Here is a 26,833-nt window from a genome sequence, read left to right as displayed (position 1 = left end):
TTTTTTTCTCTCTCTCTCTCGTCTCAACTCTAAGGATTTCCAGTGACTCTGTGCTCATTTTATCTTGCTGAGTTGAGAGATAAACCCCGAGTGCACATCAAATCCTCAGGCCAGTTGATGGCACTGATTAAAGATGTGACCGTCAGTCATTTCACCTTTTACTGACTGCCAGTCCTGTGAAGATGCTAGAAACCAAGGACATGGTGGAACTAGGGTTAGGTGATATGGTCATATATACCATTAGACAATCAGAGTTTATCGGCCATCATAGATTTACAAAATATTCTTAATATTTTTAATATAGAATAAAATTTACTATGATAGAAAGAGACTTTTATTTTAGATTTTATCCATATTGCCCACCCCAAGGTGGGGCAAAGAAAAATGCACGAGCAGTATCTGTGTGTCTGAGTGTGTGGGCTTATAAACAGCCTGCTTCTGTAGCAGATTATTATTGTCATGTTAACTAGGAAAATGCAAGTATTAAATCCTGTTGGACAGCAGGGGTTGGAGGATGAGGTGCTGCCCTTATGGCCACCTGAGGAGAGAGCAGAGCGGAAAGAGCAGTTGCATCCAGTTCCAGCCGTTGCCACAGGACACTCATTTGTAATTCTGTACCCTGCCTACAATAACGTTTGATCATTGCAGAGGGGGGACAGGAGGTACAGGGAGGGGGAAGGGAGCTGAAGCTTTCCTCCCTCTCACTTTGCTCCCCCTCCCCAAACCCCCTACCCGCCCTCTTGCAATTGCTGTCACCCAGTATGAATGCCCCCTCTGGCCCGATGACAAGTCTAGCGTGAAACGCTTGGCTGCCCCCTGAAATTAGCAGTAGAGCCCCCCGGCAGCACATGCTTCTCATGACCAGCACACAGTGGGCCGCCGCCAGATTCTTTTCATTATGGCTGTGGCCTGCCAGCCCCCTGACTCTACCTCCTTCTGCCTCATCTTCCATCCCACCCTCCCTCTCCTCCTCCTTCCCCTGTGCGTCGGCCAGAGCTCAGTAAACAGCATCTGTAGTGCTCATCACATTACTGTCGCTGGGAAGAGAAGGAAGGAGGGAGCCAAGCTCTCTGTGGGTGTTGCTGTTATTTCTGTGTATCTACGTGTCTGTATGTGTGCATACAGTATGAGATTTTGTGTGAACGTGTATAGCATGTATATGCATGCATATGTGCTGTGTGTACATGTCTCTGTGTGTTGGCTTGACAGGATTAGTGAGAGTGAGACAGAGCTAGTAGCAGCAGTACAGAGAGTGAGAAAGAGCGAGAGAGGAGGGGAGTAGCAGTACAGAGCGATGCCTGGAGGCTCAATCTGTTCCTCACTGAGCTACATCAGTGTTAGAGACGGCGGCTCGGGCCGCGGGGAAGCCTCCACTCGCTCCATCAAACTGTCAGGCAGCCAGCGGAGCTGCACAGGGAGACTCTCAGCTGCCCCCGGGGCCACTTCAAGTCAACATCCCATTTCCTTGCCTCCTCGCCTAATTTCTCCTACGCCCCGACTTAAATTTCCAATGCCCAGTGTCTGCTGCTGCAGCTCAGCTGCACCGGGCCCGGGGCCATGTCAAAACACTGGGAGGTGCTGAGGGTTGTGTGTGCGTGTGTGTGTGTGTGTGTGTGTGTGTGTGTGTGTGTGTGTGTGTGTGTGTGTGTGTGTGTGCGTGCGTGTGTGCGTGTGCATGTGTGTGCGTTCACCTCTGAAGGCAAGATAGCCAGCTAGCTGCAGTCACACAGTCAGCAGAGACAAGACCAAGCCGAAGGGAGCTTTATGAAAGACGAGGTGCAAACAAAAAAAACATAAATCAGTGGGTTTTTTTTCTCTCATTCTTTCTTACCTATGTCCCCATTTTTTCCATGATTATATTCATAACACAGTTGTGTATTCCCTGTCCCTTCAGTTTTCTGTCAGTTTTCTTCTTTCTCTCTGAGCTGAATAAATGCTCCCTCTTCCCTCGTACATCTGCCATTACTGTCTGTTTTTCTCTCGCCAAACTACTCCAAAGATCACACCAGCAGCCCAGCCGGCTCTGAAAGCAAAGGTTGAGGGATTTCTTGTTGGAAGTGACAAGGCAGTCCTTTGATTTAGTGAAGAAGGGGGACAGCTCTTCTAGTTCACCCCCACCACTATCACCATCAATCTGTCCGTGGACCTCCTCCCCTTCTTCCTCCTCGACTTAACCACATACTTTGCATGGAAGTGGAACAGAGCACTGCCAGGACTCAGTGCTGTTTACATGGACTCTGGGTAATGTTAAAGTCTGCTTAGTTTGGCCTCAGGTCAGGACTATATCTTTCCTCACCCCGGCTTGATTTACATGGCCCCCGCTGACTCTTCCCTTAACTGTGTCAGCCCTGAACCAGAGGCCTCTGTGTCTGGCTAATGCAAAGAGCATTTCTCTTAGCTTGTCTTCTTCAATCGTCCCTCACTCTCATTCTCTCTCTGGCCTCTTTCAATGGGCCTCTGTGAAAAGAGCTTTTGCTGAAGCCGTCTCTCTGTTTGCACAGCCTCCTAGGTCCCAAGCTCAAATATGGTTTTACGTGCGAGCCTGTCTAGACCTCTTCTACTGGTCGATATCATTTCTACCCGGCAGAGCTTTTTCTCTCAATCTCATTCCCTCTGGAGCCTACATCTTCACTGAGATCAATACTTTCCTAATCCTGAGCTCCTAGGCTGACCCAGGGTAATCAGCTGACTTCCCATGCTGCCTGCTGGGGAGGTCAAGGGTCAAATGGCTGTATAGATTTGATCCTGTGATCAAATCACTTTGCTAGGTGGTGCTTTCTGATACAGCTAGTGGGGTCAAGAGCAATCACTTTTTTTCTCTCTCTCTCTGGTTAAGAGAGTCATATGCAGTGCTGCTATGAGAGCCATGTAAACCCTAATATTAATACAGCACCACCACTCCAATTCCCAAACCTTTTTTTCTGCCCCATGTAGGTGCACATTTATTTCTTTATATGACTATTTCAATTCCAACTCACAACACATGTAAACACATACGTACACACAAATGGCTTTCTAAGTTTGTTCAGAGAGGCTGAGAACATTAGAGCATGCAACAAAACATCCCATTGATAAATTATGAAAGCTGGGTTGAAGTAAGGTTTCACCCTTCGCCACGAGGCCAAAGAGACCTTCAGATATCCTGCTGATGTTTCAGGCCCGGCAGGAGGTCCTCCGGCGGACCTGAGGCTCTGCTTCCACGTCCTATCAGAGTGGCCACGGCGTCTACGTCCCCACACCTCATCCCAGCCTCTGCAGGAGGGAAATTGCGGGAGGAAATTGGTGTTGTTCCACTAGTATCCAACACTGCTTTGGTCCTCGACTATCTAAATGGACCATTACCCCCTCTGTGTGCTCTCACTATAGGAGATCTGGGTTTGTCAGTGCTTTCTCCCTTACAATCAGGGGTATCTCAGTCTATGTCCCTGAAGAGATGTCTTCTGAATTGAAGCCATTTCTTCCTCCCTCAATATGGAGTTTTTGCATTATGTGTTTGTCATGTTATTCACTTGGACAAGGGATTAAGTGAAGCAGCTGCTGTCTCACTGTTCAGTCAGTCATTTGGACCTTCTCCAATGTATGCATGCAGTTTATTTCCTTCTCACTTATCATGTTTTTGATGTAAGTAATTCAGTCAGTGATGCAAAGCAATGTAAATATTTTTTCAGGAATTAAGACTGAATGTTCATATAGCAAACTGGTAGAAACTGGAAGAAAGTTAGAAACTACTGTCACCACCTGAAGTCGTTAGATACTTTACCACATTCCAGTGGCGACAAACCTTTCTTTCAGTCAAGGTTACATCACAAAATGCATTCTCAAAGCACAAATACTTTTAATATATATACATATATATATATATATAATATATATACATACATACATATTCTCTTTTTTTGCTTTTATTCATTTTATTTGTTGCTTTATTTATTTTGAGAAGGAATGACAGTGACACTTACATGCCAGCAGCTCTGGCAGCTCTTGTTTTGCCCTTTTTTTTCTTGCAGCAAGTGCAGGGCTGCGATCAGTATTCAGACAGACAGTCGTTGACACCATGCCAGCGTTTGCATAGCCGGGCAAGTTCCTCCTCTGTTCCTCTCTCTATCTCTGAGGCAGAATTCATGGCAGACTGTCCTCCGAATGTGACAAGTGGAACTGTGTGATTAATTTGGCCAGTCGTTTTAATGTGCTCCGGGATGCGCAACGCTTATTGTCTTCCCCTTGCACGTCTATCGGAATCTGCCAGAGAAAATGTCCAGGAGAATCGAGACATCCATCCCTGCCTCTCACTGTTTTTTCCCTCTTGCTCTTCTCTCCTCAGCTCTGCCTCATTTCAGGGCTGAGCTACAGGGTCGTCATGGGGGCCAGCCCAGGTCGAGGCCTGGCTCCAGCGAGGGCCGCTGGCGGAATAAATCTCCTGTCTCTGAAGTGTTGAAAGCTGTGTAAATGTCAAACTTATCCGTCTGATGTGCTGGCTGCAGGGAGGAGGGGCTGGAGAGAAGGTGGGGAGCTGGGAGGGAGGGTTGTGGAGCCATTCGCTGAAGCTGGTCCCCTGTTACCCTTCGTAGCTGGCGGTTGCCAGGTGCAGATGTTGCTGCTTGCTCCCTGCCTCTGAAGAGCCAGGCAGTTTTCTTTTTTTTTTCTTTTTTTCTTTTTTTTTTTTTTTTTTGGTTTGTGAACATCTATGAGAGACACAAACCACAAGGGGCTTGGCTGCTGTCAGGCAGCTTAGTGAGCAGCATATCTCTCCGATTTTAACAATGTCCCCTCTGACCACCAGACATGCTGTTTAGGGAGGTTTCTGTTTGGGGTTGTGGTTTTGCATTTTCACCATTTGGTTTTCTTGTATAGGCTTGCTGAAAATTTTTTCCCCGGTGTAGATATTCGAAAAAAGCATAGGGTGCTAAATGACGTGGTCCTCTTCTCACACCCACGCGCTCACAAACATGAGCCAATCTTGTACTTTCATACGTTCACTGAATTCCTTTCTTTGACTCAACCAAGTGTAATAGCCCAGCAGGGCAATCACATACAGTACTGACAAACCTGCTCTAACACTACTTCCATCTGTCCATCCCTTCATCTCTATAGCATCCCCCCTGCCTGGTCTTACTGGTGTTTTGTTCCCCCTTTCCCACCTGCCTCTCTCTCCCCTGCTGTGCCGTGTCTCTCTCTGTGTCTGTCTGAGCCGTAGCTAGTATTCCTCTTTATGCTCTGCTGCAGTGCATGCTTCTTGTAAAAGGATAAGCACCATGCTGTGCTCTTTTGATATTATTTTTCCTCCTCGCCAGCTCCAGCCTTGTGAGGCCTCATCTCTTGTGTCATGGCTACTGCTACAACAACAAGGCCAAGCGTGCACCCAGGGAATAGACTGAGCCAGTTGTTCATCTCCATCACCTAGGGTTTAAACTCGTCCCCAGTAATAGAGAGGAGCTCACAACTGCTGTGAGATGGAAGTCATCCGTTCAGCTGCATGCTAAGAATACATTTACACCAGCTTCCTCGGGGTAGGGCGAAGTTGGAGATTAGATCAATCTTCGTTTCTTTTCTTTTTTTTTTTTTTTTTAGATGCGTCCAGAAACGTTATTTTGAATGTGATTTTTTTCAGATAAAATGCTGGTAAGAGTGGTAAGGGAACAAATGGATGGTGATTACAGGTTGTGACGTGCCCTAACAAGCAGTATAGAAATGGCTTACAATTAATTTGTCCAGAATCTGCAGTCTGAATGGGGACGTGATTGACAAGAAGCCTAAGCCACTTTCTCTTCTTAATGCCCTGCACTCTGTAATGAAGGTCTTTTGACAAGCGAAAGCCATGAAATTAGGGTTTGCAAACATTTCCCAGGAGAAAAGATGTTGTGTAGAATATTTCTAATTTTCCATTCCAAGTACATGTGGGTGTGTGTACAGCTCAATACTGGAGAGTTTTACCTTCTCATTTTGTTATTATTGCTCATTACCTATTATGAACCATTTCCTTCATTTTTTTAGCAAGTATTCAAGATTTTTTAATAAATAGGGAACAAAGAAAACACATTAACATATTTTTCTATGGCATTTCTAATGTTTTCTTACACAACCACACATTCAACACATATTCACACAAGCACAATACAATAACAGCAATACCATTTTCTCACAGATATATTTTTCTACACTATTATGATGGACCCTTCCTTTGCTTTCACACTACTTTTCTTGATGCTCACTGACAGCCTCCTGAATCATAAACAGCAATCTCTTCAGCCGGTAGAAAGCCTCATATTGAACATATAATTTTACTGTATTTGTCTTGCGACAGGTGTATGTGCTTGTTCTTTGTCTTTTGTGAGAATGCTTCAGTAATGAACAGTGGGGGCTCAGACATTTCTTGGAGTCATTATTCTGCAGATAGAGATGCAAACACAACAATAAACCCTTCTAAGGGGTCATGTCACAACGCTTTTCACTTAAAGTTTTTTTTTCCAGCAAGGAGTCCTGCTGTATCTCTTGTCTTTGCAGAGTAGGCTGAATCACGGGGCACTGACCCCCCCCTCTCCTGAGAGATCTTGGCCACTGAGCCCTTGTACTGATTACTCTCGTTACTTAATTATACATTTGGACCCACCGCACTTGCAACAAAGGGCCACTGTGGCTCCATTGACCCAGCTCCCTCCTCATTGTGCCCAGCTCTGAAAGAGAGTCAAACAAAATAAAGAGGGTCCACTTAAATATGTTGCCACAGGGACTTAATTGACAGATTGAAGGCAGTTTTTCACTGGGGGCCCTCTCCCTCTCTATGTGGCTCTTCGCTTGAATTGCTCTGCTCCTCATGCATCCTGCTGGGAGGTCCAGTGGGACTGGCCTGGAATTCGACCACTCCTGTTTCCACAACTTCACTATCCACTGTCTCGTGGGGGGGGGGGGGGGGGGGGGGACAAGATGGGACGTGCCAAGTAAAAGATAAAAAAAAAAATCAAACAGGGTTATTGACTTTACACTAACTTCACACATTCTTTCAGACTACAGGTGAATATACATCCCAGTATGTGTTTGAGTCTAATCATATTTTTCATTATTTGCTAAAAAGAAATTTCTGTCTATGAATGTGTGAGGAATGAAAGGCTCTGGCCCTTGGTATCTGCAGTATTCTCATCATCTGTTTGTCAGTTACAAGGTCTGACTTTTTTTTTCTGTTTTTCTTGTTTTTTTAAAGTTGTGCCTCCTCTCAAAATATTTGAGCCTGATCACTGTGTATTTTAATGGTGAAATGACTTGTGAAATTTGAAGTGTTAAAGAAAAACCGTTTCACTTCTGAACTGAATAGAAGGTGATTTAGCCTTTGACCGTGCCAGACAAGGCATATTTCAGAATACAACCTCTCTTGTTATTTAGTTCCTTTATCCCCGTAGAAGTCTGACATACAAATTAAATACTGGTTTGTCACAAGGCGAATTTGAAATACCACATTTAATAGGCACTGTGTTCGAGTATTCAAAGAGCCTAAGCTCTCTGTGTCCTTGAGATACTATCATCCAATTTTAAAGCACACTTAAAAGGCTAAATGACAAGCCGCAGCTGAATACAGAGTCATTGAACAGGCTCTTCATAATAGAACCCAGTGTATAGTATTATTCGGTTTTTCATCTTTTGTAAATTTACAGCATTGAATTTACAACAGAAAGACCAGAATGGCATTCTGTGCGGCTGTGCTGCTTTTGAAACTTGAAAAACTCTCTTAGACTACCACTCTCTACTTTCCCTCTTCATCCTCCGCCGTTTGCACTGAAAGCTGTCAGTGAATGAGAGGTTGCACACAAAAATAACATCTGCACTGATTATGAGCTACTGGAGGGAGCCAAATGAATAATTCCTAATATTTCCTGTGTCTGTCTCTTTTCTGTTACAGTGTGACAGCGAGAGTGACATTGACGACAAGGTAAGACTGTTTTTCTGTTTATTCACCCACCACATGAAGTGGCTGAGAGTTGTGAATAACAAATTTGAGCTCTCGACTAAAGGAGGGAGTCAGTCATAGTGTGTTGTTAGCAGAAAAAAGACGAGGGGTAAAAGACCCTCTGCCGGTCCCACCACCGTTGATCATTTGCATCTTACGCGGAAAGAAAGTGACAAGGAAAATGTGGTACAGGCAGAAGCTGTTTTACAGTGCTAGTTTTCTGTTTTGACATTATGGCATCTATTATTGTTGGAGCACGTTACGCCTGAATATGTCTTAAACATACCTTCTCACCTTGATCATAGCACAAGCTTCAGTTGTGTGTATTTAATCTTATCGCATGACACAAGTCACCTCTGTCTGCTTGTTTCTCTCATATAATAGATAGCAATATCATAGCTCCAGTTTGTGCATCTTGTGTATTCATTACAGTTTAAGATTTGAGAGTTTTGCGATGCTGATGATGTTTCAGTCACAGAAATACGTTCCTGCTTTTCTCAAAAAGACAGCGATTTGTTTAACAAAGTGAATTAGACTATGTTTCCAAACCCGGTTTAACAGCCATAAGCTAATCAAAGATGGCACCCAGAAATCACAGCTGCTCACTTGTGCATTTTCCATTTTTGCCTAGCTGAAGTAACCGGGCATCACCTGAGGTTTTCTTTTCTCAAGATCATTTTTATTCAAGCATGATGATATAAATTAAACACAAGGGTATACAGACATCTACATGAGTATACAGATATGTACACAATCAGATGACATCATGCTTCATTCTCTTGAACATATGTATAAAAGAGAAAACACAAAACATATCAAGACAACAAGAGAAGGAAAAACAAACCGAGACAAAATAACCCACATCCCACCCCCCACCCCCCCTGTCCCACCCAGCTCATCGTTTGTTCTTTGTTTAAGTAGGATGAGAAAGCCCAACTAATTTATACTGTATGTGAAAGGAAGTGAATGAAGGGTGCCCAAATCCTGTCGAAATACTGAAGCTTGTCCAAAAGGGTGTCCCTTATTCTTTCTAAATGAAGTGCATTTGTGAGGTCACTAAACTACATCTTAATATTAGGGACCTCTTTTTGTTTTCCAGTGCAAAAGAAGCAACTTTCTTTGCAATAATGAGACTGTGAGATAGGAAACACTGTTGCATATTGCTTAACTTATTTAGGTCATCAGATATACCTATGATGATCAGAAGGGGTTTTGGTTCTAACCTGAGGTTTTCTTTGAAAGTATTTCTTAGTTTTACTGGCAGTGACTAAATGTAAATGTGTTGTCAGTGGACAACTGTAGGTTGCACCAGCAACTTGGCGCGCTTTAAAAAGCATAACACTGGTTTCAGAGTGATGTCATCAAGTGTTAACAGTTTGACAGTTTGACAGATGTAGTTGCACGTCTGCGTGTTTGTTTATCACAGACTTGGAGGTGGTTGGCTGATGGCAGCCACCTGGTTACAAGATGAAACGCCTTTGGGGAACCTCACGCATCCTAATTCCTCCACAGTTTAGCAATTACTCCCTGGTAAATGAATGAGATAGCATGCCTAATCTCCTGTAAGCTTAGCTCCCAGTTCTGTGGAAATGTCTGCAGCTCTCCCTATAAATAATACATTGATAGCAGGCCCAATTTGCATTAACTGTAGCCTGGCAAGTCAATAGGCTTTTATCTCTTCATTGAAGCGAGAAGAAACCGAGGGCGCTAGCTAGTTGACACGACAGAGAGACGTAGCAGGCCTGTCAGTCTCCATACGGCTCCCTGGTATCACTGTGGGGGGTAGAGAGGGAAGTAGGGAAGCTCTTCGAGTGTTTCCCTTTCAGGGCTTTGTTTTCCCTCCTGGTTTATCAGTTGCTTGAGACTTGTAACAGTTCTATATAGTGTCACACATTTTGACGTTTAATATCTAAAAGCTTGATACTACAATACTAAACAGCACTAGTAAAAGAAACACGATAAACAAAACAAGCAATGCTTTGGTGGTTTTGTAGAAATTCAGCAGCGTTGCTATGTTGTTGGTAAGCTGTCAGCCTCTGTCTGTTCAGTAAAACAGCTCCATATTTGGCGTTTGGCAGCAGTTATATTAGGCAGTTTAGGTGGACTGGGATACAGTTCAAGACATGGTGGACTATTAGACACTGCTGCCAAGTTTTCAGCTGTTTGTTGAATTTTGTACCAATTGTTACACAGTCCACTGTCAAGAGCCAAATGTCTTTTCAGCCTTGTCTCTTCTCATGTGTGTGTGTGCGTTTCAGCTAGTGAAACACAATCTGTGTTCTGAGTTAATGCAGAATGCAATGTATGAAACATACTAAGGTCATGTTACTAATGTCACTTTTATTACACATTAATATGCACTGACACTGTGATAAAACCTACTCAGTAGACTGTAAGTAAACAATTTATTATTCTGTAGACATGATATCTAAACCGTTAATGTGAATCCCAAACCATAGGCAACAAAATAATAGTGCAAATGAAAAACATAGTTACTGACAAGAATGCTGTAACCAAGGCTGCAGTAATGTAATCTGTGTCCTTGGCTTCAGTGTGTAAAACTACTGATTTTCACTCTTAGATCCTTTACCTGCTTTTTCATGTCTCCTCAAGCTTTGCTCTCAGTTCTTAGTTTCCATTCTCAGTTCTAAGGTTCTGAAGCTTGGTCTTGAACTTGTTTTTTTTTTTTTTTGTGGATGGCGGGGCCTGGGGCTAAAAGGTCACTTAAGAATGAATGAATACAGATGTCTTAGACAAGCCATCAGCAGGATCTGTTTTCGTAATACGTGTAATACCATTAACAGAGAAAAAATATATCCCCAAATATTCCTGCTAACATGCTGCTATCCTTGAATCAGTATGTGGCAGTGTGGCAATATGTAGCAGTGACACTGGAACACAAGGACCTCAATGCACGCATGGACATTGAGTGTAAAATCAGAGCAGACTTCAACTCCTTTAAAGCTACATGATGAAATATTATATGAAAGGAACCAAAGAGGCAAATATGTATGACATTCCTTTCAAAACAACATCATTACATAGAGCCAGAAACTGTGCCACACTTCACATAGCAACCCATCAACAAACAGCCCATTTGACAGCATATTAGTGAAGTAAGAATAGATGCCCAAAGGTAAGTATTAATATTTTCCATTGTTATAATGATGGTAGTGCTCCATTCCCCGGAGCAGAGATACTGAACAAAGAAAAGCTTTCATTTGTGGCCAACAGGAAACGGGACTGTGCGACAGCCTAATTCCAAAACAAGTTTCACTGTTGTGGAATCTTTGAAAATACACTGTTACACATACTGGTGTATTTGCCAAGAGTGCAAGAAGAAAAGAACATCTGGATAAAGGCTAGAGCAGCGCTGACCTTTTCATTTCCTCAGGAACACACATTATCATAATCAAGGTGATGAGAGTTGCGAATCATCCATATCAAATTGCCTAGAAAAGAAGAACACTGGGGAAAAATACTCTGACAGGCCATCACCATAAGTAGAAAAAAAGAGATGGTGTAAAAATTGGGTTCCATGAGGAGGAAGACAAACACTGTCATTTGTAATTGGCTGCACTCAGGATAACTCGACAGCGATAATTTTCTGCAACGTTTTGCTGAAACAGGTGCCAGCTCCTCCCGTATCTTTCCAATGAAAACAAAGGCTCCTTTCACATCAGATTACCAGCCACCTGAACACCCACATTGTCAGGATTTCACAGATTAACTTAATTAGAATATTGCTTCCAGGTGTGCCCCCGGGGTGCAATCAGTTACACTGTATTTGAATAAAACTGACGAGATGCTGCTTGAGCAAAGTCAGTTTGGATTGGTGTACCTTGTGAAGCTAGCTTGCATCAAAGCAATGCTTGAGATAGCATGTGGTAATGTGTTTCCAGAACATGTCAGACTTGAATTCTTCGGAGACTGCCGGGTCACCCCCAGTTCAGCGTGAGGCTGCTATGAGGGGGTATTTTTATGTAGATTGGCGCAGCCTTGAAGAAACAAGCAATCAGAATCTGGGTAATGTGTTCTCATCACTGGCATTTCTTCTTGGGAGGCCTGATGTCGTCTGATGTCCAAGATTACATGAAGAATTAAAAAAAATAAATAAAAAATCAGACCCTCGACCTTGCCTTGTTTATATCTGCACCCTGGAGGAATGATTAAGGATTCCTTCTGGAAAAGAATGTTTTCTTTGTCTTTTCTGTTATTAAAGCTACACTTGGTGTATCTGTTAGCCATGCTAAATTAGATGGTCAAGAAGGGACTAATCACATGTTGGATAAATCGCCTGGCAATACAAAGACTATGTGTATTCAAGTCTCTTTGAGGCCATGCTATGGAACTAGGAACACCATTTATTCTTTAGTGGTGATTGAAATACTTTGAGACACTTCATGTGTCTGTGTGACTGTCAGTTGATTCAAATGTACTTAAAAGCCCCAGTACACGTTAGCTGTGCTTCACAAACATGAATGGTTCTGCTTGTGTAGTGGTGACATCTGTGATAAGGCGTCACACGGACAGTGTTTGAACTATATATGAATTAGATGTGTTATTTCACATACACTTGGATATTTTTATTTGGCTTGTGACCAATGTCAGTTTAATGGTTTAACTTTCACTTGACATTAAACAGTTTGAACTTGCTTTGTTTGTACATTCAGTTTCATAGCACTAGGTATTATTCAGTGTCTTTTCAACTACTATAAATGTCGAGAATCAGTTCCCACCCCTCCCTGGTCCTCGTGCAATCTATCAACCAGCCAGTCCTGTCAACCTATGACATGTCTGAGATACTCCAAGTCAAGACGGTCATTTTCTTTCATTGGAGAGGCAGTGAAATACATAGAGTGGGATTTATCCCTTCTCAGTTTGTTCATGCACTCTCCTGAAGTGTCATCCTATCTCCATTAGGCCCCACTTTGCCATCCTCGCTGGCTCCTCCAATTTCCTCTGTATTCTTTCTCCTGTGCAAATAATACAGTCACTGTCTGTCTGTCTGCAAAACGTTATCCTGAGCCGTTTATGTTCTCTGGAGCCCTTAACGCAGCGGCCTCGTGTCAGGTGCGTTACCACGGCCACCGCTGCATCACCATAGCCACAGCGGAGGACACCCAGGTCGGCTAATTCTATTTGGTCCTATTTGCCAAGCAGTCACTCAGCAGAAAGTGTATCTGTCTCCGGGGGAGTCTCCAAGGACCATTACCACATCCTGTCCATGAGCTCTTTTATGGCTCCGGTGTACTCATCTACCAGGGCAGCGCACAGGCTCTGATTGACACATTAATTCCTCCTCTACCCCCTTATCTTCCTGCTGTGTGCAGAATGAATGCCATATCACTGCGTCGGAGCGTCTCTACCGGCTTATCAGTAATGGCTCGTCAGCTAGTGGTATCCTCCCAGCTGATGTGTTGGGGGGGGGGGGTATGCCATGCCCTGTGAAGCTAGTAGTGCACCCGCAACAAGAAAACAAGCACGCTGTGGGGATTTAAATCTATCTGTTAACACCACCACTACCCTCACCTCTTTGTTTTTCTTCGAGTCTCATCCACTTGTTTACACTTTTTTTATTTACTACCTACTCTCTGTCTGTCATTACCAGTCAGAATTTACTTCCTCTCCTCTGACGCCATCTTGGAAAATAAGAAAAGCAATAGTCATATATATTCATGTAGGTATGTCCCTTCCTCCTACATACCCCTCCCCAACCCTTGCTGCTTTGCTAGATCCAGATTGGTCTCTGAGAGTCATCATATTCAATAACAAACAGGCCACCCACCAGGCCGCTGACAACCTTAACATTTTTTTATGGACGGGAAAAATGGACCAGCTTAATGTTTCGACACAAGTGATCATCCGTCCTCATCTCTTTAATGAAATTAGATTAAGTGCACCTGGGAAAGAGCTGAGAAAGCAGAATGCCTCGCCACCTCCTTTAATCTAAAACCAATTTGCCAGTAATATTCCTTTCCCCCCAGCTTGGGATTCGCCGGCCCTGATTCAAAATGGAGGAGGAACGAGATGAGACCAGAGCTGACTGGTTGCATTCAGCTCCCCACAGGCACTGTGAAATTAGAACTGACACCGGCAACACAGGCCTTAATATGTAGATGTCATTTTTCTCCTCTTGCTTTTGTCTTTCTCTCTCCCTCCCTCCTTCTCTCCTCCTTTTTTGTCTTACTCAGTTACTTCCTCTATTCACTACGGTTTTCGCTTTCCGGCTAAGCCTGAAAGAAAAACAAAACAGAAAAGCGGTGAAAAATAAGAACAAACGTCACACAACTTGCAAGATTAACCATTCCCACCTAATTTTGGTAATGCTGATGGATACAAGGCCTCCAGTAAATTTAAGGGTTGAGGTTAAGATTAGAGTTTTGCCATAATCAACTTTTAGAAGAAAATGATGATGATTTCCAACTTTCTGGAATAGGCAGAAATAAACATATGTTTCCATCAGGTGGTCTCATGATGTTCCTCACATCCAGCTATTACAGTGAACCTGGAAACATTTATCTCTTTAATTTATACTGAGCTATTTGCAACATGCTCTCATTTCTGGTCAGCTCCAAATCATGTGTGCTCTGCAGGCACATTTTTTTTCCCTTTTTTTTTTTTTTTTTGTGGTTGTCAAGCGATTCATCTGTTGTACATTTACCAAACAAGTATGTGGTGATCAGGGAGCACATTCGGATTTGTGTCTGAAGTGAAGAAGGACGCCCTTAGTCTTAGCAGTACGTGATGCATGCGTGTGTGTTTGTGTGTTTGTGTGCAAGCTTGGAGGGAATTGAGTATAAGGGCATACTCAGCGGTGAAACCAAGCCCCAGTGCATGTTGGGAAGAAGAGGCGTGATGACAGAGAAAGACTTGGAGCTTCTGCAGGGCCAGCCAGCAGACACAGCCAACTGACATCGGCAAAGACGGCTTGTCACTAGCAATGCATGTCATACAGCAACGCAGGGACAGTCAACATGGCCGTGGTGTCATTGATGTGGCACCCAAGAGCCTGGTCCAGATTCTTTCTTAAAGGTTAGCACTGATGTTGGCGTGGCAGATGAAAATAGAAGGGTTGTGGCAAACAAAGCCATGTCAGCCACTCAGCACAGAGGAGGTGTGAAAACATAGCATGGCATCTAAGACTGTAATCTTCTTTCATTTACTGCCTCCTCTCAGTGAAGCTGTTGGTGTTGGCAGAGACTGTTAATAGAACAAATAGTCGCCCCTTTGTTCTGTTAAAATCATAACGCACACCCTACCCTTCTGTCTCTGAAACACCAGTGCTCTGCTAACTCTTTGAGAAAATCCTGTCACCACTCAGCCATGTTTAACAGGTCGTGATCATTGTTATTGAGGGAGTTATTGTTGCCTCGATGAACACCAGGTTTTGGTATGTGTTTTTCCTCCACCTCGACCAGATCCATTTTTAGAGGTGGTTCTGCTCAAACACTGTTTTTCCCACCTGAGAGCCTTGGTTCTGTAATAGGAGAGTTTTCAGCAACGGCCAGGTGAAATGCTCGATTGCCCAATTTTCTGCTAGAGATCTCGCCAGTTCAATGATACAGTGATAGAGAGTGTGGCATGCCATATCAAACCAGACAGGTTGTGAAGTATTACACCAGCTGTGGTGCCACATTACATCTCACTGGCACTGCATGTAACTGTAGAATAACGTACTGCAGAAAAGGATTGCACAAGTACATTTCATTATTTTCAGACTTGATATTTTTTGATGGCACTACCGTTAACAAAAGATTTGTAGTAATATTTATCTGCTTTCTTAAAAACTACATTTATCAGTATTTCTTATATGAAGATTGTATAAGCTTACTGTGTAATGTTAATTGGATACATAACCTACCTTCCAAAATAATTAGATTAAAAAACATAATATTAAACATGAAACCTGCTTATTGTAATTAACCTGAAGTCGCTTCATGTGTAATATGTTTTGAATGATGTACTCTTACAGCAGGTAATGCACATCAAGTAAAACATAACAAATAGCCTAGGGAATAATCCCAGTGCAGTTGACATGCAGTGACACAAAGTTAAACAGGCAGCTAAACTGGCTAACCCCGTGCTCAGTGTGAGTCCACTGTGCTGCAAATCAGCATGGCACAGCATTCATTGCTTTTCAAGTGGCCTGTGTTTGAATAACAATCCGAGCACTATATACATTTTTCCACATGAGTAATAAAAGTAAAATTGACTCCGTATTGGGTGCAGATGTTCTGTGGAAAGAGCAAAAAAAAGACAAATGTTTTTTGTGTACGTGTAAGATGTAAGATTTGAGTGTTTCTGATTGTGCATAAACATAATGCCTAAGTGGGTTTTTATTCAATAAACATGGTTGGACAGTAATTACTTACACATTTCTTCTGGCTGGAAATGCAAGACAGACTTTGTATGCGTTTAGAGCTGGCGCACCAAGACTCAGGTCTGTCCCAGCCTTGGCTTGTCTGCACAAGACATCCTAATGCAAGAAGACTTGCTTTTCCTCCACAACAAATGGCATATGCAATCAGGGATAAATATAGAATTCCCTGTTGTTATTAGGAATCATTGCCATTGTGGATAATGTTTCCCCAAAGAAGCGTTGCTTCCTCTTTGGCCAGGAATACATCAGTAAATGAGCTTAGGTCCACTGTGGCTGCAACAAGAATGTTTAGAGAGCCTCAATTCCCTCCTCAGACAAAGAGGCCAGTCAGCAAAATAGTACGCTAGTCATATTTTTTATAGAAATTTTATAAGGAAAATCAACACACATTAATCATGAAGTCATAGGCCATTGTTATTTCGTGAGGCTCTGTATTTTGTCTCCATTTACTAAAAATTTCCTACTGAAGCACAGTTTCACAAGCTTGCTTCTTTATGGGATGGATCATCTGCAGTGCTCATAATAGTGATGATGGACAATACAGGAAGTGAGCTCTGAGCCTAAGCCTGTCTCCCACCCACTGAGAGAAACATACTCCATCCTTCTTTTGCTAACCACTTGAGCATCTCCAAGTCAATCTAAACACTCGGATGCCTGTGGATGGGCTGGCGACTGCCAGACCTCAAGCCTTGCAGGCCCTCGCGTCACTTGGGCTCTGGAGGGAACTTTCCGTGGGCGAATGTGTATGTGATGTGGAAAGCTGAGAACCCTGGAGAGCACACTGAGATCAGGCCCAAACACACACAGGGGCCAGCTGCCTTCAATTAAGCCAGAAACCCCAGCCTCTGCAGTCCCTTATGCACAAAACCAGCCTGCTTTGATCTGCGCCAGCCAGGGGAAAAGGTACAGAGCTTGAAAGATTACAGGAAAAAAAAATAATTATTGTATCAAAGGGTGCTCCATAAAAGTTAACGGGGGGATTTTTAGACTCAGGGGGCAGCGGGAAGCAGGTATTAACGATGGCTGTCACTCATGTTCATTTGCCAGTTATTTTCCCTTCGTCTTTTCTGTGAGCTTTAATTAGTGGACACACCTGGCCTCTCTCCGAAGTTAACTGTGGAACTCTCCCTGCCACTTTAGTTTTTATGGGCACTGAAGATCAATTCTGAGTCATGCAGGGCGCATTATTGGCACAACCGAAGCTGACATGCTCCTGCAGTTCGGCTTGACACACAGAAAAGGTATAGCTTTTGGATTTGTATGAGGTTTGGAAGCACAGACAGAGACAAGCATTAAAACTGTCCCCCTGCCAAGCACTACAGACGCAGGCGGCATGGGCATCCATTAAATTAATTTGACTTCATTAGTGCAGACCTGCTAGGCCTGGAGTGCCCACAGAGATGCCAGGGGGTGGGAGGTAGGGGGGTGGTGGTTGAGTGGCATCAGCCGCTGTGCTCTGAGGAGAGCGAACACATGGCACTGACAGGCGGAATATGGCCCCAGTTCTTACACCGGGATGGCTGCCAAACAAAGGCAACATGCGTCACTGGCTTTAGGGGAGCTCAATCAACACCCGGTCGGAGCATTAACGCCATGCGCGCCGCGCCACCGCCATCAGTGAGGAGGCCGCGGGTCGCTGGGCAGCCTGCAAGTCATGCGTGTGCACACAGTGAATGTGGCAGCGTGATATGATACAGAGACAGTGCCAGCGGGTTGACCCACTGCCATCACCTTTGTGTCTGCTGCCAGGAACACTCATGTTATTAGGTTACAAAGCTCATATTTATTCATTGTTATTGAATATTTTTTAATATTTGTTGTCATCAGCTTTGGCATGCCAAGTGATTGTTCCCTATTTTATTCATGTACAGTCTTACAGTGTTGTGTTTGTAGTCCATTGGTGAAATCCTGCAGACAGAGAAATGTTAGTTGCATTGTCTTGACTAAATGTCTCTAATGAGCACATTTATAAACATAATACTCCAGTTCCTAATGGGCATAAATATACAATGTAGGTGACTTCTTTGTATGATTGAGTAATTTCTTTTTTCTTGTGCTAATTAGCCAAGCATTGGAAATAAATGACTGCTTTAGAGTTGAAAGTTGATCTTAATCTGTTATTGTTTCTGGATGTTAAAATCTTTTCAGCCCGGTTGCATCCAGCCACCAAAAATAATACCACTACAGTGCGGGAGGGTCAGATCGAGTGGCTTGGCTTTCTTGTCATCCTCTCCTTTTAGCCATCTACTGTTAGCCCATGTGAACTCCACCAGTCAATTAAGCGAGGTTACTTGCTTTGCCTAATGGCACCTAAACGGCATTTCTAACCTGCAACCTCCCTCTCACAAACCTGCTTCTGTAACCTCACGGCAACGGCTGCCAGCTCCTGGAGCTGACCCGAGTTCTGCTGGGAGTGGTGCACCTGATAAATACAGAAGTGTGGAAATAAATAAATAACAGGAGGCATTAAGTCCGGATAGGACTGGAAGGTAGCCTGAGGGTGGTAAGTGTTCTGTCTGACAGCAGCAAACACTTTGATCAGAGGGCCCCGTCTGAAGATCGCTTCCACATCTGCACAGGGGGAACGAGCTGTAAACTGCCAAGAAGCATTTTAATGACAGTTGGATTATAAAATGAAAGAGGGCTCCAGATGGCAGGCAGTGCAGCGGCTGCGGTTAGAGGGAGGCTGTTTAAACTGCTTTTTTATTGATAAAATATGGGGTGAAAAATTGCGTAGGGCTTATTAGGCGTCCCGCTGTGATGTTGCTCAGCTGGCCAAGCTGTTCACCGTGGCCCTCGTCCAAACATGCCTCCATAAATTTTTAGCTGTACCTTTAAATCTGTAAGATCCCTGCTTGTTAAGTTCACCCTTGCTCCCCCGAACCCCCCACACCGTATTTGTCCTTTGAAAGACTTGCTTCTGTCCTTTTTTTTTTTAAAGACCGGCAGGATGAAAGCAATTTTAGTGGTTCAACATAGACTGATGAGGTTGGAGGGGGGGGGTTCCCGCAAAGCATGCTCATTACCGTCCACCAAGAACCAGAGTTTAGCCCTTAAATAACTTAATTCCTGGATGATTTCATTAGCTTTACTCTCCTAGTGATAAAATGAGACCGGTCTTATTAATTCAAGACACTGGTTGTGCTTTCCACCTAGATCCACAGGGTACTGTTCAAGGCTGAAATAGTCATCTGGGCATTGGCATTTAGCAACAGGCTGCAATAGTGGCCAGAAGGGAGAAACGGTTGGACTTACTGTGAATCGCCCACCAAGCCCAAGTTGCATGAATAGTAATCTGCACCAGACTACAGTGTAATAAAAGAGGTCATTTTAGGCCTGCAAGAGAAGATGTGGCAAGACAAGGGTTTGTTCAGTAATGAATTCCCTTTCAGAGGTGCCAACTTGAAGCTTTAGAAATGCACGTGTTGGATAGAAGTCATGATGATTCATTTAGGGAAAGGGCACAATAATTATATTTTTCTGTAATTTACAGTGATGTTGATTAAATCAGATTGTCACCTTTTGAATAAGTGTCTCCCGGTTAATATTACCTTACAATAAATTGGTCTCGTGCACCACTTTGATCTGGAGCTCAGATTGAATTTGCTTGAAATGTGAATTGGCCTGATTCAAAAGCTGGGAAAAATTCATGGTCTCAATAAAAGGGATCAGTGAAAGCCATCTTGAGTCTATCAAAATCCATACATGTCACACGTATGCGTTTCTCTCCATAGAGTGGGCTCCTTTCAGCTGAGATATGTTGTTAGCTCTCAGTGCTCTCACTGCTAATTTAAAATCCATTTAAGCTTATAGGCTGGTTGACTAAAACACTGTTGTGATGGCCTCACGAAAATGGGTGCCTGTATTTTTTTTCCCCTACCTTCAGAAAACAGGCAGCCCCAATTTATATTCCATAACTACCACTTCAAGGCCAACCCGCCGCGCCCCCATTCCACCCTCGCGCCTACCCCGCAGCATCAAAGACAATTACTGTCGACATCACATCAAATTACAACTGTTGGTTTGCTTGTTTGGCTCGTTATGTGACTTGAAAACTGCCATCTCCCACCCAAGGAAGGTCCCCTCCCATCTGCTGCCTCCCTTTCCCACCCTTAAGGGCCTACACACACACACACACACACACACACACACACACACACACATACACACACACATACACACAGACGCACACAGACACATTCCCTTCCAGCACCGAGAAGAGAAGGGACAGGCAGCCGACAGCCTAATGGACTAATTTGTAATTGCGAGAGAGAAAAAGCTGAGTTGTTGGACGTGTTATAATTTGACAGAGAGTGGCAGCTCTGAGCCGGACCATGACGCTTCAACCACAAATCTCTTGCTCCCTCCTCCTTCCTCTCTCTCTCCTTGAAATGCTTTCTTTCTTCCCCTCCGTGGAGAATAGTCAGAAAGGAAGGTGATGGGAGAGATGCTTTCGGCACATTCTGCTGCTCAAAGCTCCTGGCTCTGTCATATTCCTTTTCTTTCCTTTCCACACAACCCCCTCACACCCCCGCCCCCCTCCCTCTCTACCTTCACGTGGATCCCATAGGATAGAATAGGGAAAGTATCTCAGAGCATTCAGATGCGTTTGAAGTGCAGGACAGATGTGGGGCCCGAGAGACTGTAAAAAATGAATCGAGGCTAGTAATAGGAGAGATGTTTTGAATCCTCTCCCCCATAAGTTATTTATCAGGGGCCCTTAGTGGTGGAGGAAGACTTCAGAGTGCTCCCTTAATGTAGCATCTGATGACTAGTCGTGAGGGTGGGGGTGGGGATGGGTGGTGGGGGGTTGTTTCAGGAAGTACTGCTGTAAAACAGGAGGGGAACATTAGCGGGGAAGTCTCTCAGGGCCCGGGCAAATAAGAGGAACAGCACACAGGGCAGCTCGTTCCCAGCATGCAACACAGGACAGAGAAGAGAGGTGCACAGGAAGATGTTGCGGAGCCCCCCACACCACCACCACCAGACAGTGATATCACATGAGGTACAGAGCAAGACATTCTGTACTATTCCCACCAGGTTAGGCACGTTTGAGTAGACAATGTAATAGTTGTAAAAGTAAATAACACGAGGTAGGAACAAAACATGAACAGACGGCAGTGACTGATGGTTACTTTAGAAGTCATTCACAATGTCATTTTAGCAATTTGCATGTGGGACACTTATTTACCCATTTATTTTTCACAATTAAATGCAGAGTGTTTATCATAATGACTCTCTCTCTCACTACATCCACTACATTGCCTTTTTTTTATTTCAAAGTATCTGCTTTATTATAAAGTTGCAACAGGTCAAAACGACAACCTGAGCAGTAAGCCAGTTAACTCAGCAGATAATTCAAAGACAAAACACTGTCTTTGGCCCTTGTGCAGAAAAGCAATTTATCTGTTTAGATACACAAATTCACCCTTGACTTTGGATGATGGACTTCGAGTGTTGATAGATTGAAGCTGCTGATAGAAAACATTTAGTGCTGTGACTTTGACAATTTTCATGCAATCTTAGTATACAATACATATGTATACTTATATACATATATATGTATATGTGTATATATAATATATACAGTATATGTATATTCATTTGAGAAATTACAGTATTTTATAATTTCATAAGTCTAGTGATTATGCTAATACATGCCATGTCTATATCTTGTATATAACAAAAACATTAAAGAGCAGCAATTAAAGAAGAATACAAACACTAACATGATTTGTTCTCTGTTCACAATAAAGTGTTGTTCACTGAACTGTATCACATCCATAATATCAGAAATGATCATCGGTACCTAGCTGATTTCTGATTTTATTGATAATCACTCGTCTGACCACCTTGAAACACTGTACACACATGATCACAAACACCAGTAATAGGCCGAGTCAACCAGGGAAGTCTCTGATCACAGGAGACTAATGGCCTCTGAACTCATCACTGAGGCTAATAAAGACCAGCTAACGACATAGCCGCTTCGTTTGTGCTAATTGCTCTCCCTGGACCTTCGCCGTGGCCCGTGTCTCCCGAGCATCTGTCACCAGACATATTCCCCGACACGGCTCAGACCCTGGCCTCAGCTTCAGAGCTGGGCACACCGCCAGAAACAATTGTCCTCTGGTGTCCTTTTACTGTGGTAGGGTGTGAAAAGACATTGTCTTGTTGTATTGTTTGTTTTGCTTGATTTACATCTTGGTAGTTCATGTGAGGATGAAGAGCTCTAACCTGGATATCATAAGATAAGTCGGCAACAGAATTACACTAATCATCATTGAATGCAATTTTGACTTTATTGATCACCTCTGGAGACCATGCATTCTTTTATGAGTTCACCTGTAGGCATATGCACTCATCTTCAGCATATCGATGCTCTTTGTGCAGCCAAATCAATATGACTGTCAATAAAAGCATACAAGAATTACAAGGCTTAGTGAATACAGTGAGTTTAATCTTTCACCAAATATGTCCAAATATTCTTCTTTTGTATGCTTTTTTAATCACTTACTATACAACAATTATGGGATTCTTTTATTTACGCAACTGTCCAGGCAAACATTCTGTATCTCTAAACTGGACAATCTAGTAAAGAGCGTAAAGAGCTGGTAGCTTCCTACACAACAAACAGAAGGACTTAATATTGCTGCCCACCTGATTTACATTTAATATCTATTGTATGTTTATAAACACAACACTCATGTGGTATATGTGTAATCTTTGCTGGTCATATGATAATGTCTATAATATGACATTTTGTACTTTACTCTTTTGGCTCATGGCTGTAAAGCTGATTTGAACTGAGCGAGACAAAGACAATAGATGGGTTTCTGTCCTCGCTGGAAATTCAAAAAAAGTATTTAAGCATGGTTGCGCTGGAAAAGTTCATCGATACAAGCAAAAAGTGACGAAGTGCAGCGCAAACAGCCAATCAATCATGACGTACATGAAGCATGTGACCGAAACATTCACTGAAGCTTCCTCCACCAAAGACGCCAAAAATAGCAGCGAACAAAAATATATGTGTAGCGATGAGACTGTTACACTCCTTAGATTAATACATGAAACAAACATAATTACCATAATGTTTTCCACATTCTTTTTCACTTTATTGACTGTTGCTCATTTAATTGTGCAACCTTGTGGCACCCTCTTCTTCTGCAATGGTTTTAAAGCGCAGGATTAGCACCATCAACTGTTTAACTAGAACCACTTTCTAATATTCACATAACACCAGTGGATGGAAGTGTGCGTTCATTTGCATTTTCTCATAGTGGCAGTGGTTAGTGAGAGGCTGCTCTATGCACCCAGGTTCTACAATTTAGTGCTGCAGAGCAGGTGTGAATGATTGACATCTTGTGGTCCAGTTTCCTCTGAAATGGTCCCATTGTTCTGTTTGTTGAGCAGGTTTAGAAACATTAGCACATTTTGAAAATCACATTGTCCAGCTGCCAGTGTTTTCAGATTTCTTTTGATAAACCGAGCAAAAATAGCTTATCAGAAGTATTTTTTCTCCGAGTGGCAATTAATCATTAACATACAGTATTCTGTGCATAATAAAAGTACAGCGCTACTCATAGACAGGCCATTGGTTACGTCTTCTGAAGCAAGAAGAGCAATGCTCTATGTGTGTGATGTACACTGTACTGAAGAAATTGTTTTATAGCAAAAGATTTGCTAAATGAAGGTTTGGGGACTTTAAGAAACACTGATTTTCTGATGTAACAGAAGCAATTTAGCCTTATCGGACATTTTAATGGGCTCAGTAGGCCCAAAGTAGCAACTGCATTCCTTTGAAAAATCCTGGTGAATACAACACGGGCAACAAGGGTAGTTAAGGGGATATTCCACTCATAATCTTTTGAGTGTTACAGTAAACACAGACCCTCTGTGGGTTTGACAATGGCTGTGGTCAGCATGGTCACAGCAGATTCTGAAAATGAAAAGTTTTCACAAAAGGAAAAAAATAACCAACTGAATTCAGGCTGATTGCAACTACTGTTCTCCATCAACAACTGGCCAACTACAATACACAGTCTGTCTCTTGATGTTGCCCATATCTGCTTCTGCCAAATCAAATTCATATATATTACAGGCATTTTGAGTTCAGCTACATTTTTATGTGGAGGCTAGGTAAGGCAGATATATGTTTTCATTGTGCAGAACTTGTGATGCAGATGCGGCAGTGGCCATTTTGAAGCACTGACGCATGGTGCAGCATTACAATGGGCAGCAATTTGCATATCATTTCATGTTGGGGATATTAGATTAATGGCTTGTGACTGGTGTGATGAATACTAATTTAGCCTTAAATCATGTTACCGTTCAAACATCAACAGCCTGCCTAACAGGCAGCAGAGCAGCTGTGCAGCCAGACATTTTATAAGGTCAGGTAACTTCTTTGGGCAAGCTCTTCCCGTCCCTCATTCCTTGTAGCCAGTTATGGCACTTGTAAATGTTTGTTATTCCAGGGACTGTTGGCTTCACTGCTAAGAGTATATGGGCTCACCATAGGGGTTAATGCCATCTCCATTTATCCTAGCAGACAGTAAAATCTGCTGATAGAGTCAGGTCAGCAGTGATGGCAAAGCTTGGTCTGATGGAAATCATAAATGTTGTCCCCTCCCTCCACTGGCCCCAGTTTGACTCCCAGTGTGTTGGTCCCCGGTGTAGGCAGCTTTTGTGGCTGCAAGGTGTAATGACGTTAATGTTGTGTGAAAAGGTTACATAGATAGGTAGGAGAGGAGAGCAGCGTGCTGTGTTTTAATGTCGTCAGAGACTGTTGGGACTTACCCCAACAGGTTATGCAGTAACAACATGGAGGACATGGATTCAATTTAAAGGAACCAAAGACCAAAACAGTATCACTGACTGTCCATGGGTTTGCTCAGAACTGGCGATCATATGAAAGCCGGTAGCGCAATGTTGATATTTTGGTTTAAAATTGTGTTGGGTAATATTCTGCCAAAATAAGAAAAAGAAAGCTGTTGTCTTTATTCTGTAATTTTTTAGGATGTAGCGGTGCTGTTGTACCAAACTGTGTTATAAGCATGCAGCAAGTGTTGGTTGTACCATTTAAATACATTTGTAATGAAAATATTTGAAACCTCTTTGCATACAATGCAAGTCGCATATGTAAGTAAAGCACTAGAGAGCTAGCTACTGCCCAATAGACTTTAACCAAGCCCAAAATTCATCCTCTTCTTCTTACACGGTGCATTTTAATAACCAATACACATCATAAATAGACTGCATGTATCAGATGTGAATATCAAATGTATATGGCCAATTAAGTGGTGTCTACTTTAGAATGGATCACATGCTTTACAGTCCAAAAAAAAACATGTCTTAAGCAAAAGGTCAGCAAACTTAGCTGGCTGGACTACTGACTGTTCAGTGACGCTAAACCCCCATCTGTGACAATTTAGCAATGTCCTGTTGTCAGATGCTAATACACCACTGCCTTTAGTAGTTGGCTGAAGTTATTTAAAGTCCTAAAGTTATGTTACCTCTTGTTACTTGTTGCCATCATGTTCCTCTCCTGTCACTTTAGGTTGTCTAAGCTCCTACAGCCAAAGTGTTTAAGTAGGTCCAGGCTGGTACTGTTGAAGTTGAGTTTAAAGTCACCAGGTAGATGGTATGGGTGCGCAAGAAGAGAAAAGTGTAGGGCAACCATTTTGGGAAAACACTCAATGTAATTTTGTCCCCTCTTTTCATCAATGAAAATATACAGTGATTTCATTACAGTTTTCATTTTTAAATTCAATTTTGCCATCTCCTATTTCATCAGCTTTATTATATGGAGAGTCAGTCATAGTGTAGTGGTGCCAGCTCTGATTCTGAAAGATTCAGAAAACAGTTTGAGATTGAGCAAACCCATAGACACAGACATATGCATGTATAAGACTTTTGCTATCAGAGGCACTATAGACTAATGTGAAGAATAAAATGCCATTCATGCAGCACAGTTCAAGGCAACTGAAGGTACAGCATCATTAGAAATTACTGAAGTATACCTCAGTAATTATAAAGGGTTTTGAATCAAGCATCATTTTACTGGTCATCCCTCATGAGCACTTGGAGTGATGAATATTCACATTGGTTTGTCAGGAAAAAAGCCATTATGAGCCAGTATAAGATGCTACTATTGAACTATAACCATACGCTTTGGTTCTCATGGTATGGCTCTCAATGGTGCAGTAAAGCTTGACTGTGGATTCAAATATGTAGCACTCATTTCATTATTTTATTCTGCTGCAATAGCCATCTTATCCATTTTGCATGAATTTCTAAATATTATGCTAAACCGCTTCTTTTATCAGTGTGTGGAAATTTTTATTCTGTGTGCGGTGTGCCTGTGTGTGCCTGTGTGTGTGTGTGTGCGTGTGTGCGTGTGTGCGTGTGTGTGTGTCACTTCATGGCTAGCCAGGAGTACGGAGGGAGGAGATGGGAGGGTGTCCAGAGGGAGCTGTTTGATTGATGTGTTTTGGGGGTAGAGGAAGGTAGGT

General features: G+C 42.9%; 1 protein-coding gene across 1 annotated transcript in view; it reads left to right on the top strand.

Annotated features, from left to right (window-relative positions):
• Positions 1 to 26,833, top strand: part of fbrsl1 (fibrosin-like 1) — a 153,724-nt gene that overhangs the window by 56,028 nt on the left and 70,863 nt on the right. The window contains exon 3 of the mRNA XM_023397607.1: positions 7,889 to 7,918. The gene's annotated coding sequence lies outside the window, so the exon portion shown is untranslated. The remainder of the gene's footprint in view (positions 1 to 7,888; positions 7,919 to 26,833) is intronic.

The sequence above is a fragment of the Seriola lalandi genome, unplaced genomic scaffold (genome assembly GCF_002814215.2).
Source record: "Seriola lalandi dorsalis isolate HSWRI2012SDOR001 ecotype SW California unplaced genomic scaffold, Sedor1 jcf7180002054883, whole genome shotgun sequence".
NCBI lineage: Eukaryota > Metazoa > Chordata > Actinopteri > Carangiformes > Carangidae > Seriola > Seriola lalandi.
The sequence above is the reverse complement of the archived record's forward strand: the minus strand, read 5'-3'. Positions and strand labels throughout refer to the sequence as shown.